General features: G+C 46.2%; 1 protein-coding gene across 2 annotated transcripts in view; it reads left to right on the top strand.

Moving 5' to 3' along the window:
- The window catches only part of CNTN1 (contactin 1), a 323,390-nt gene that overhangs the window by 91,644 nt on the left and 219,459 nt on the right, over window positions 1-12,287 (top strand). The window contains exon 2 of one of the 2 annotated variants that reach the window (XM_073573261.1): window positions 2,110-2,185. The exons of the other annotated variant lie outside the window; for it this stretch is intronic. The gene's annotated coding sequence lies outside the window, so the exon portion shown is untranslated. The remainder of the gene's footprint in view (window positions 1-2,109; window positions 2,186-12,287) is intronic. 2 annotated transcript variants of the gene reach the window in all.

Genomic DNA, 12,287 nt, shown 5'->3' with positions numbered 1-12,287 from the left:
GCCGGGCGGGAGGACGCAGGATCGCCTGGTGTGACAGGTAAGTAGCGACCCCCGTCCCCAGCGATGTCGCTAGTGAGATCTGCCTGTGTGGCAGCTCACTAGCGACCACTTAGCGATGCACCAGCGATCCTGACCGCGTCATATCGCTGGTCGGGATCGCTGGTACATCGCTAAGTGTGACAGTACCTTTACACAGGCAACAGAAAGTGTACGATTGACACAGAGTGAAGGAGCTAGCATGCTTAAGTATTTATTTATTTTACTCATTTATATAGCGCCATTAATTCCACAGTGCTTTACAGACATTAAGTAGAAGACTAATCAAGGAAAGTGAACATAGATGATGCAGCACAAACCCAGCACAACCCCTACACAAAGTTACATATCAGACAGGAACAGAGTGGAGATCGTGACACTAACTATATAAACCACAATATTGTGGTACTGGTCACTAATGTGTCTGTAGTTTTGTCAGCCAGTTTTGTGTACGGTATTTATCTTACTTTTTTTCTCAAAGGATGTAAATGAAAATTTCTTCTATTTGTCTGTATGAGAAGTTTTAGATCAAATCTGGACATCTATGAGCTGTACAGTACTTGTTACATGTGTTTTGTTTGCATTTTAGACCTTTCAGTAATGCTATAACCTAAAGCACTGTATTCAAGAGGCAGGCAAAAATAGTATACAAATTACTTTATTAATTGTTCATGATGAGAACAATAGAAATAAAAAAAAAACATGAAACACAAAGGACACAATTAAAAATAGATATTAGAAAGAGAGGGAGATATGTGGAATGATTGAAAATTGCAACACTGGATCATTAATTATTCTGTTATTGACAAATATTAAAGTGTGTTGTGCATACAAATAAATTAATCTGAATTACTAAACAATATAAAAGTATAAATGTATGATAAGAACAAGATAATTAAGTATCTAGTGACTAGGGATGAAGTAGAAGTTTGGGTTCTGGTACCCAACCTGACCTTTTGTCCAAAGTTTGGATGGGGTATCCGAACTGTTCCTGAACTTGAACCAGGACCCAAACATCATTTCAAACAATGGAGACCCGAACTTACCCTGGAACTCCCAACATTGCAACGGACTTCTGGAAGAAGTCCTTCTTCAGTATTTAGCACCGTACACTAACTGTCCGATACGAATGTCGAAATTTTAAGCTCGAGTTCACTCATCTCTACTAGTGACCAAAGAATAAGTCCGTTAGATCCAGTATGATGATTCATATTTATTGCATAATGTGAAAGGTAGAAATCCCCCGAGGTATAAAAGAGATCGTTTTTCAAAGTTAAAGCATGATACTGAGCAGAATTGGCCCACCACAACCCCCTTTCACCACTCCAACGCGTGTTTCGCTATCGCTTTGTCAGGTTTTTCTTTCTATACGTTTATTTATGTTCAGACACAGCTATATTAAATGTGCTTACAGTGTTTGGTATTCTAATGTGACTTTAGTTTCTGATTGAATAATGGCCAGTGGTGTACTATGATGAGAAAGTGTTCAAGGAATCATCTGGGTTCTGATTTTCCCGGCTTGGCGTTTGCCAAAAAATATCAAGATGGCTGCCCTACAGGCCATCAGATAGGTGAGGCTAGAATGATGAGAGATTAACCAGCATAGCCCTGGTAAATATAAACTCTCATCTTTTTATTGACTAGGCTGTTGTTGCCAAAAAGCCATTCTCCTGCCTTCCATCGACAGAGCAATCAATATTCCATTACTGGATGTTCCCGTTACTCTAGGAAGTGCAGGAAGATTTTAATGCATTGAATTATGCATGCAGCTCTCATTCACCCTCTCTGTGCAGACAGAGGACGGCTGTGAGATTTTTCTGCAAGTCACTGCAGTGAAATCCAGTATGTTTGTGCACACTATACAGTAGCAATGACTTGTCTGAAAGGCTGGAAGAAGCTAAAACCTGGGCTGAGAACATAGACTGTTGGCTGTATGGGGAGCTCTGCAGCATTCGCAGAATGTTGCCGTGTAAATTTACATGCCGGTTGTTGAAGGAAGGACAGGGGATGTTCTGTGCATGACTTTCCTTGCTGAGAAGATCGCATTGTGACATTTCCCTTTTTCTGCTGCAGACAGTTACTATGAGGAGCATCTTCATGGGACAGACCTCCGTTTTTCATCTATATTCACAATAGCCACCTTGTCCAGGTAAGACGCAGCTATTATTGTATTACATCTTAATGGAGGGTAGGTGAGAACAGGCGTCTTTCAGTCCAGAGTCAGGATTATTTGATAGCTGATTTCAGACGCCCATCCTGCAGCAAGTTCACTGCAGTATTCCATAAATTGTGGTGTGCATGACTACAGTTGTCTTAACGACCGGGGACTTGGTCTTTTTTATTATATTCATCCTACATCCTTTCTAATTCTTTCTTGGGATTTTGATCCGAGCTACCCATATCCCTATAGCTGCTATGTGATGTGCTCCGCAGAAAGATTTTTTACTCTGTTTTCAATGTCATGATTGTAGCAACGTGACACGTCCAAATTTCCCTGGAATTGGATGTTTCATTGCAATAATGGTCTACAGATAGTTTGCAACACGATCTCTGGAATGTTAAAAAGAAAAGTCTGGAGCAATTCCAAAATTCTTATATGTAAGCTTACTTGTACATGCAGTTTTCGTATACAGACTAGAAAGCAAACTTTTAGCTCCAAAACATTAAAGGGAACTTCTTATGTTGAAAATGGAATCTGCCGGCAGGATGTTATGGATTACGAGATGATCAGAAAAATATACATTTTCATGGCAAAGGTTTTAGCAAAACCATGTATTTTCCTCATTTAAATTCTCATTTGTATAGGAGTCCAATGAGTGGTCCTTGCATGACTGTGCACACAGTTAAGACGGTCAATCGCTAGTAGCGCCGCCCACTGGACTCCTATACACACAGACACAAGGAATTTTATTGAATAAAATACAAGTTTTTCTCCATCTTTTCCTACAATCTGCTTAGCTTCTCCTTTATACCATGCTGTCCACAAATCGGACTGCAAGGTCAAAGTGACAGTTCCATTTAGCTGCGCGATGAGACTGGCCCTTCAGAGTCTGACCCTATAATAGTCCTAAAGGTCCAGCAGAAAACAAACCCCATTGGCATTGGAGACAAGAACCAGCCACTAGGGTCTATTTGTATTGGTAACACTAACTGTTGTATATACAGTTGTAATTAATGGTCATATGAATATGGATGCATTTTCTCCACATAGCTATGGTTTTCCATTACATTGTCTCTCTATATAAGCTACAGTTTCATATAGAATCAATACAGTAGTGTCCAAAAATGTGTAGAGAAATGGCATTTCAAACAAATGACTCAACCCAATTTCGGACTAACCTAAATTCACAGCCGAATGAAGAGACCCATTAATAGTACAAGTCTCTTTTGAGCACTAGAATAGTACTAGATTTGTATTATTAATGGGTATCTTCGTTCAGCTGTGAATTTGTTAGTCCAAAATAGTCAGATATGTCCATTCCAGTGAGTGGTCATATCTGACTACCAGCTCTACTTTGGGGTATTCATTCACCCCTGTGTTGCGTTTACATTCCCGACGGGATGCCGTGATGTAGTATTATGTCTCATTATCTGGATGTGCAGGCACCTCCGTTAGTTGTGACACCATTTCACCAATTGTCTTATAAAGGTGTTTTACTCTAATTTATTTTCTCATCTTTTCTTGACCTATATTTGGCTTTACTCTGTTGGTTCTGCTGTATTCATCCGAATGGTCTGCCATTTCTGTACATGCACATGTGTATCACTGTCGCTGATGATATGTACATATAGAGCACGAATTGTGATATATAGGTACTACTATGGTTGTCTGTTCTGACCAGGTCCCATTAATAGAATAGTAAGGAAAATTGCTATTACATTATAGACTATAATATCGGTATTTAGTGTGTAAAAATGTCAGTAATTTACCAATAATATCTCAATTAAAAGAATAATCTTTTCTTCTGTAATACAGATGTCTGGATGCAACGAACAGAGATCACAAGGGAACAGTCAGGGATTGATATAATTCTATTTATTCTCTTTTATGGCCAAGTTCATTTTCCAAACTTTTTCCTTCTCTTCTAATGCAAAATGGTAGCCAGTGAAAAAAATACCAATTTTCTAAGTAGACATATTTCTATTTACATGAAATTCTCACCAGATGTCGGTAACAACCCATCCATTCCACACAGGCATAGAAATCACACCATACATGTCCATAAATTAAGTTAAATGTGTAATCATGAGAAATGACACAGGGAAAAAGTATTGAACACGCTTACTGAAATTTAGTTACTACTTTGTACAAAAGCCTTTGTTGGTGATGACAGCTTCAAGATGTCTCCTGTATGGAGAAACTAGTCACATGCATTGCTCAGGTGTGATTGTGGCTCATTCTTCCACACAAACACTCTTCAAATCTTGAAGTTTCCAAGGGATCCTTCTAAGAACTCTGTGGTTTAGTTCCTTCCATAAAAGTTCTATTGATCCAGGTCAGGTGATAGGCTGGGCTATTCTAGCAGCTTTATTTTCTTTCTCTGAAATCAATTGAGAGTTTCCTTGGCGGTGTGTTTGTCTTGCTGAACTATCCACCCTTGTTTCATCTTCATCATCCTGGAAGATGACAGCAGATTTTTGTCAAGAATGTCTTGGTACATTTGTCTATTTGGAAGTGCATTGAGCAGCAGGGTGGTTTGCTGGTGAAAGGAAAAAAAATCTCTTTAAATCTTCTGCTTCAGCGAGTGTGAGCAAGCTGAGTGTGACTGGGGCGTAAGTGCGAACGGTGGTAAGTGTGTGACTTGTGATTCAGGGAGTGTCCAGGGGAGGAATTGCTGATATATTTTATTACTACTTTTTATTTATTTTTACTTATCTTTTCTGTGTGGTGCAATCCCCATTAAGAATGTGCTCCACTATTGCCAATGCCATCCAGTGTACATCTTGCCACATGTATGCAATCCTTGAACAGCCGGTCGAGGGTGCATAATGCTGTCAGAGATGTGAGCACATTGTGCATTTGGAAGCCCAGATACTGGATCTACTGTACATGTGCAGCTGGCAACACTGCGATCCATTGACAATATGGATAGGAGTCTTCTGCTCACTGAGCAGACGCTCAATGGGATAGATGCGGGGGGGGGATGCTAAGTTGGAGCTGCAGGACAGTGAAGCAGCAAGCTGAGTGACAGAAAGCAGAATAGAGAGAAGAGTGCCAGGGAGGCTAGTCCAGATCTGGTACACCCCAATAAGTAGGCAGATGAGGGGAGTGTCGGTACAGGGGTAGCACTGCTGCAGCAAGGCATGTCCTCTGAAAGCCAGAGGAGTGTCTGCTCAAGTAAGGGGGAAAATAGGAGAGCAGGGCAGGTCAGACAGGTGCTGGTAGTGGGGGATTCAGTTATTAGGGGAACAGATAGGGCAATCTTTCACAAAGACAGGGATCGTCGAACGGTGTGCTGCCTACCTAGCACTCGAGTCCAACACATCACTGATCGGGTTGACAGATTACTGGGAGGGGCTGGGGAGGACGCAGCGGTCATGGTGCACATTGGCACAAATGACAAAGTTAGAGGTAGGTGGAAGGTCCTTATAGATAATTTCAGGGAATTAGGCTGCAAGCTTAAAGCAAGTACCTCCAAGGTGGTATTTTCTGAAATACTGCCTGTGCCACGCCAGAGAGGCAATGGGAGATTGAGGAGGTTAATAAGTGGCTCAAGAATTGGTGTAGGAAGGAGGAGTTTGGGTTCCTGGAGAACTGGGCCGACTTCTCAGTTGGCTACAGGTTCTACACTAGGGATGGGCTGCACCTCAACAGGAAGGGTGCAGCTGTGTTGGGGGAGAAAATGGCTAGAAGGTTGGAGGAATGTTTAAACTAGGGACTGGGGGGAGGGTATTCTTTATAATTTGGGAAGACAGTGCAGATTAGAGACCTGGGCACAAATAATGAAGTTGGGGGTGGCATGGGGGATGGGGTTAGAACAGTTAATAAATTAAGAAAGAATAGAGGTAATGAGATATACATAAAGTGCATGTATACTGTCAGGGTCCTGTCAGCGCCGGCGTGCAGCCACTGAAGAGCAGGGACTCACCCGCACTGTAGGGGGGCCTGGGATCAGGTACGCCCGGGAAGCTCAGACAAACAGGACCTGGGGATGCTGAAGTTTAGCAAGCAGTGAAGGACCTACGGTCATATGACTGCAAGGGGCGGGGCTAAACGTCCTGCTTCCAGAGATCGGCAGGACACAACTACAGGAATGCTCAAAGTCAGGCAAACGGAGGGTCATACACAGAGATAGCAGTAAAGTACCAGGGATGAGAGAACGGATAGTCAGGGCCAAGTAGAGGTCAAAACCAAACAGACATGGAAGGTACCAAGCAGAATCCAACAAGCAATAGCCAGAGAACATACCGAGTTGAAACCAAAGTATCAGGCAACCAGAACACAGCACAAACACACTCAGGGGTCACCGCACTCTGCCAAGGGCGAAAGTATAACTGACAGGGATTGGAGCTTCCTGAGGCTATCTCAGAACCAAGGAGAGGCCACAATAATAAGCCCCAGGTGTGCAGGTAAGAGTCTGCACTGAGATCATAACATTAACCCCAGAAGTGCAGTTCCACCAGCACTGGTTCCAGACATTAACCCAAAGCTTGCGGGTCCAACCCGCACTGGGATCATGACATATACTAATACCAGAAGCCTCACCAACAAAATGGTGGGGATATCTGAGACATGGCTGGACGAGAGCCATGACTGGGCTGTTAATTTACAGGCCTATAGTCTGTTCAGAAATGACCGTACAAATAAGCAAGGGGTGTGTGTGTGTTTATATGTAAAATCAGCCTTAAAACCCATCCTGCGTGATAATATATGTGAATCTAATGAAAATGGAGAGTCCCTGTGGGTGGAGATAAGGAGAGGGGGAAAAAGTAATAAATTACTGATAGAGGTTTGTTATAAGTCGCCAAACATGATGGAAGCAACGGAGAATATCTCCGTAAAGCAAATAGATGAAGCAGCGACTCAAGAAGAAGTCATTATTATGGGGGACTTCAACTACCCTGAAATACATTGGGAAAAAGAAACCTGCAGTTCCAGCAAAAGTAATAGGTTTTTGACAACTATGAGAGACAATTACCTTTCACAACTGGTTCAGGACCCAACAAGAGGGGGGGGGGGGGGGTGGCACTACTAGACCTAATATTAGCCAACAGGCCAGACCGCATATCAAATATACGAGTTGAGTCATGTGGGTAATAGTGATCACAAAATAATAAGTTTTCATGTATCCTCTAATAAGATGTGTAGTAGAGAGGTTACAAGGACACTAAACTTCAGGAATGCAAATTTCCAATGGATGAGAGATGATCTTGGTGCAATTACCTGGGACGATATCCTGAAACATAAAGATACACAAAGAAAATGGGAGATGTTTATTAGCGTTGTGAGGTAACGCTGTTGGGGAGACACTCGCTTGGCAGCAAATTAAATCACATCCGGTACGGGTTTTCCATAAAACCATATCATAGTCCTTGCGGTTTATTCATCATCATAGAGCCACAGCAGCACTATACAGCTCATATCCGTAGCATAATCCAAAACCATTAACATAAAGTTCACCACAGCATAGTGTCCATTACAGAGATTCCCTCTGTTAAGCCTGTGATCATACAGGTTATGCTTAGGAGGCTTTCTAGCCTCATTTATCTCACCCACGTCAGGGTCTCCATATGGTTCCTTCATTCAGGCTTCAGACGCCCATATCCCTCCAGGGAACTCTCAAGCTCTGGCAGCCATTACACACACAGCCACACACAGGCTGTTCGCCAGGAGACAATCCTGCGAATGGGACCTTCCGCTCTGGACCAACCAGGTCCCTGCATTCACCCATGTGACCTACCCTGGCCACCATATATGGTCCGTAGCCATGCCCACCGGGTCACATGGCTATGACCTCATCACAAGTCCTTCACATACTCACATAGCCTTTTACTATAGGTGTTATCAGACACACCCCTGGGTGGATTTGTAGGCAGCTAGAACCCGCCCATCTCTCCAGCTGCCTGAAGGCTTCTCCCTAACACATAGGCTCAAAAGATCAGCTCTGCTGATCAACACATAGCCAAGCCTTCATCTCAAAGCCACCCACTTTGAGATACACAACGGCCACTCAGTATTCTGCCACTCATCCTCTCTCTTGGGACATCCACACAGCGCCCCCTAGCGGACACAGTAGTAATTACACCACATACCCCGCCCCTCTGTTCAAACTTGTGGGGTTGAACACACAATCTTACACCAGGATCTCGAGACCGGACATTCATTACACCTTGCGCCCCAGGTCGAGAGAACCGTCTCCATCTGTCATACGGCCTCATCTCTGCGTTAGGCCTCCCCCGCCCCCAGCGGTCAAAATATCGGTCATTGTCTTTGACCCTCCAGTTGCAGTCTGTCTGCGTCATCAGACACTGACTTCAGACAGATTTAGTCACCACCCTCCTAGAGTGCGCTTCGTCACCTGACCGTTCTCCCACTGACCGGCTCTCCCGGTTGGTACGGTCATCAGTCCTATCACTTCTTGGCGGAACTCTTCGGGTCCTTATATCTTGTTGGGTTGCAGGCGGCCGCCACCTGGTATTCTGTACTTCTTTATTAATTCACTGACGGTCCAGCCTCAACTGCTCAATTTCTTGCAGGTACCCCACTCGATACTCCACGAGCATCCGAAAGTCTCTCAGGCTCTCCACGGAGCCAACCACAATGATGGGAATTCTACCCACTTCACTGGATACCTGGTCTTCATCATCAGGAGGGATCTTCACCCTCACCACACCAGAGATATTCACAAGGTCTTGCATTACCTTTCCGGATCTTCCAATGATTCTCCCAATCAGAGTTTTGGGTACCGGAACCACATCTTTCTGCAAACCCCGCCTATCCATAGCCTCCCTTGCTATCTCTAGGCGTCGAGCAGCCTTCACATTACTCTGCCTAACCAATTGTTTGACACGTAGAAACTGCAAATGCATCTCTTTTAGGACAGCTACTCGGTTTGATGTATCTTCTCTGGCTGATACTATCACTAACTGCCGAGTCTCAGGTGCCCAGTGCACCTCACACGCCTTGACCGCCTCTTTGAAAGCCTCATGTACACCTTCCTCTGCACAGGCGTCTTGGATGTCTTCTTGAACGTCAATCACAGTCTTGAAGGACGTGGTCTTGCTCTCTTCCAGGCCAGGAGGCTCTGGCCTTACCACGGACACTTCCCTCACTACAGTTGACCCGACCGGGTGAATGTCTTCTTCAGTTCTTAACTCATCAACTTCACACGATTGGATCACTTCCTGACCCTTGGCAACTATGGCTACTGACAGTTCTGTCTTATTATCACGAACGCTCACCCGCGGTAAGTCTTCGTCCAACTTCTCTCGCAGAAGACTTTTTACTACTCCTCTGAGTTCCTCCATCTCTTCCTTGAGGTTCTTGTTCGCACTTTGCCAGGTGGACAGGTGACCTCTGAGCTCCAAGACTTCTTTCTCGAGCTCCTCGACCCTGTGCTCGGCCATTTGTCTCAGGACTCTTTCTCGTTTGACATGTTCATCCACCTCTTCTCTGAGGGCCTTATTCAGTCCTTGCCACGTTACCATGTGACCTTTGAGCTCAGAGACTTCTTTCTCTAGCTCCTCTAGTCTGTGCTCCCTATCTCTCACAGAGCCACAATCACCCCCAGAGTCTGAGTCACCCGACCTGCCGAGTAATCCTTCCAGCTACCCATTAACTGTGCGACTACTTCAGCCGTCTTATCCACCATGTCAGCGTCAGTTTTGTCACGAGATGTCTGGTCCGTCCGTTGGGCTGACGTACCCCTTTTCCCGGTCACTTCCACCTCTGACCTTTCCACGTCAGGAGCCGTCACCGTCTTCGTATTGGTTAGCCCAACAGTAGGAACGTCTCCACCCTCCTGGCATGTATCATCAAACCTGACAAAGTCCCGGCCCCACTCCAAGGCATACACTAAGTCTCATGGTATACTGCCCCCTTGGCACTCACTGCCTCCAAGCCCCTCAAACACCACTCTGTCTACCGCATAGTTCACTGTAACCCCATGTTTACAGCCCACCTGGACCATTTTTTTCGGTCAGACAGAAAGTGAGAGGAGTTCCTACCAGAGTCACCTGACTCTTTGAGTCCAACCGTCCCGAGATCCCTTCCCGATGTAGCATCACAATGCACACTTGCGGCCGGTCATCACTCGGAAAGAATATCCCACATTCTGGAAATGACATACATGAACACTGCGGTTTCCCAGACATACCCACTGAGCCAACCAGTGCTGCCATTTCTTCACACTCGGCCCCTTTCTGGACCCCCACCCCAATTTGGGTCACCGCCCCCCCTCTGGGACTCCACCCCCTTTTGGGTTACCACCCCAATTTGGGACTCCACTTCTTTTTTGGTTACCACCCCAATTTGGGACACCGCCCCCTTTTGGGCTACCACCCCGATTTGGGTCACCACCCCCTTTTGGGACTCCACCCCCTTTCGGGATCTCTCCATGTCTGTTATACCGGTCTTCTCAGACCACAGTTCACACCACACAGTTTGTCTCTTACGATACCACACAAGTCTTTGTTGGCACCACCACAGCTCCTGCTGTCACCGATCACCGGCACCACGGCTGCTGTTCACACACACAGCGGCTGGAGTCGCTGCAGCTCCTGCTGCACCGTCTTCGTGGACCCGTCGATCCACCAGAAGCCGCTTGTCACCTTCGTGGCCCCACTGAGCCACATCAAGCTGCTTGTCACCTTCTTGACTCTCACTGAGCCACCGCAGGCTGAGTCGAGAAAAAAGAAGAAAAAAAACACACCACAAAAAACTCAAAAACTCACGTGTCCTGACTGTGTGCTATTCAGGACGCTCCTGTCTCCACCTGAGACCGTCCAACACACAGGGCGCATCGGGTGTGATTCAGGGAGCGACCCTCCTCCCAGGGTCTCCCCACACATCGGCCTCTCCAGGTCCAGGGGCTCGGCGGGTGCTCTTCAGGACATCTGTCTCCGCCTGAGACTGCCCAACACTCGCGCCTCACCAGGTCCAAGGTCACACCACGTGCTCCTGGGATCCGACTCTGCTCCCAGGGCTGACCCTCCTGGACCTTTCCTCACTGAACCCTCCAGGTACACTGTCTTCCTCACTGACCCAGGTCAGTACCACACGAACACCAGTCCGATACTTGTGTCAACCACACGGGTCACCATTTTACTCATTGACCCAGGTCAGTACCGCACGAACACCAGTCCGTTTCTCCTGTGTTGCCCACACAGGTCCTCGGGTAGCTCTTCGCCTCAGAGGCACACTAGCAATTACCAGTCTCTTTCTCCTGGGGAAGCGGCCGCACTGGGCTCACCGATCTGGACAGTGCCTTACTCACTAGGCCGCCCCACGGTTTTCCAGAACCACAGCCAGACAGTGGCTTCCCCACTTGCAGGCCGTCACAGGCTCTGCTCACATGTGGCCAGTTAGCAGCACATCACACGGCTTCCACAACCGTCAGCCCTCCTGGCTCAGCGTTGCTCTTTGCCACCGAATTTTGCCGTCCTTTTCCGTTGCTCCCAGCAACAAGGCTACACCACTCCCCATAGCTTCTCCACCAATTGTGAGGTAACGCTGTCATTCAAGGTTGGGGGACACTCGCTTGGCAGCAAATTAAATCACATCCGGTACGGGTTTTCCATAAAACCATATCATAGTCCTTGCGGTTTATTCATCATCATAGAGCCACAGCAGCACTATACAGCTCATATCCGTAGCATAATCCAAAGCCATTAACATAAAGTTCACCACAGCATAGCGTCCATTACAGAGCTTCCCTCTGTTAAGCCTGTGATCATACAGGTTATGCTTAGGAGGCTTTCTAGCCTCATTTATCTCACCCACGTCAGGGTCTCCACATGGTTCCTTCATTCAGGCTTCAGACGTCCATATCCCTCCAGGGAACTCTCAAGCTCTGGCAGCCATTACACACACAGCCACACACAGGCTGTTCGCCAGGAGACAATCCTGCGCACGGGACCTTCCGCTCTGGACCAACCAGGTCCCTGCATTCACCCATGTGACCTACCCTGGCCACCATATATGGTCCGTAGCCAAGCCCACCGGGTCACATGGCTATGACCTCATCACAGGTCCTTCACATACTCACATAGCCTTTTACTATAGGTGTTATCAGACACACCCCTGGGTGGAT

Source organism: Dendrobates tinctorius, unplaced genomic scaffold (genome assembly GCF_039654945.1).
Source record: "Dendrobates tinctorius isolate UK_male_01 unplaced genomic scaffold, ASM3965494v1 ptg000035l, whole genome shotgun sequence".
In the NCBI taxonomy this organism is placed as follows: domain Eukaryota; kingdom Metazoa; phylum Chordata; class Amphibia; order Anura; family Dendrobatidae; genus Dendrobates; species Dendrobates tinctorius.
This window is presented reverse-complemented; position numbering and strand designations above follow the sequence as displayed.